Source organism: Octopus bimaculoides, chromosome 11, assembly GCF_001194135.2.
Source record: "Octopus bimaculoides isolate UCB-OBI-ISO-001 chromosome 11, ASM119413v2, whole genome shotgun sequence".
NCBI classification, from domain to species: domain Eukaryota; kingdom Metazoa; phylum Mollusca; class Cephalopoda; order Octopoda; family Octopodidae; genus Octopus; species Octopus bimaculoides.
The window spans coordinates 21,403,682-21,404,713 of NC_068991.1; the positions used below are offsets into that span (position 1 = coordinate 21,403,682).

The 1,032-nt window shown below is 40.6% G+C and overlaps 1 protein-coding gene across 1 annotated transcript in view; it reads right to left on the reverse strand.

Moving 5' to 3' along the window:
- Positions 1 to 1,032, reverse strand: part of LOC106869225 (organic cation transporter protein) — an 11,611-nt gene that overhangs the window by 6,790 nt on the left and 3,789 nt on the right. The gene's annotated exons all lie outside the window — the stretch shown is intronic.

Sequence of the window (1,032 nt, forward strand, 5' to 3'; positions counted from 1 at the left end):
ACACACACACACACACACACACACACACACACACACACACACACACACACACACACACATACACACACAACACAGCCACAAGCAGACAGAATTGCCATTTATGTATGTATATATGTGGGGGGGTGTATACTATAGTCACAGGCCCACCAAAGCCTTGTGAGTGGATTTTGTACACGAAGACTGTCGTATATATAAGTATATTTGTGTGTATGTGTCTGTGTTTGTACCCCCATCATCGCTTGACAACCGATGTTGCTGTTTTTACTTCCCCATAAATTAGCCGTTTGGCAAAACATACCGACAGAATAATCACTAGGCTTACAAAGAATAAATCCTGTGGTGGATTTCTTCTACTAAAAGTGGTGCTCCAGCTTTGCCGTAGCCACATGACGAAAACAATAAAAAAAAAACTATACCATTCTAATCCCGAGCAACGTCAGGTATCTCTGCTAGCATTTAAATATAAAACTAAAACTGACTGACCTCTATTCAATTTGCTACAAAGCCATCTCTAACATGTTACATTGTAGTGCCTTGATATGGAAGAATGGAAGAATGTATTGAATAATATATTCTTTGATATTATAACAGACGTGATAAAGGCAACGAGCTAGCAGAATTATTAGCACACTGCGCATAATGCTTTGGGGCATTACGTTCTGAGTTCAAATTTCACCGATGTCGACTTTGCCTTTCATTCTTTCCGGATCCGATAAAATAATACCAGTCAAGAATTCGGTTCGATGTAATCGACTTGCCCCTCCTCTCAAAGCCTGCAAGACCTCCGCCAACATATGAAACCATTATAAAAAGTGAAATAAAGGCAGCGAGCTGGCACAAATTTTGGCTTGCCGGAAAAAATGCTCAGCGGCATTTCTTCCGGCTATACGTTCTGAGTTCAAATTTCGCCGAGGTCGATTTTGCCTTTCACCCTTTCGACATCAATAAAATAAGCACCAGGTGAGCTCTGGTGTCGATGCAATCGACTAGCCAAAAAGTTTCAGGTCTTGTGCCTATAATACAAAAAAAAAC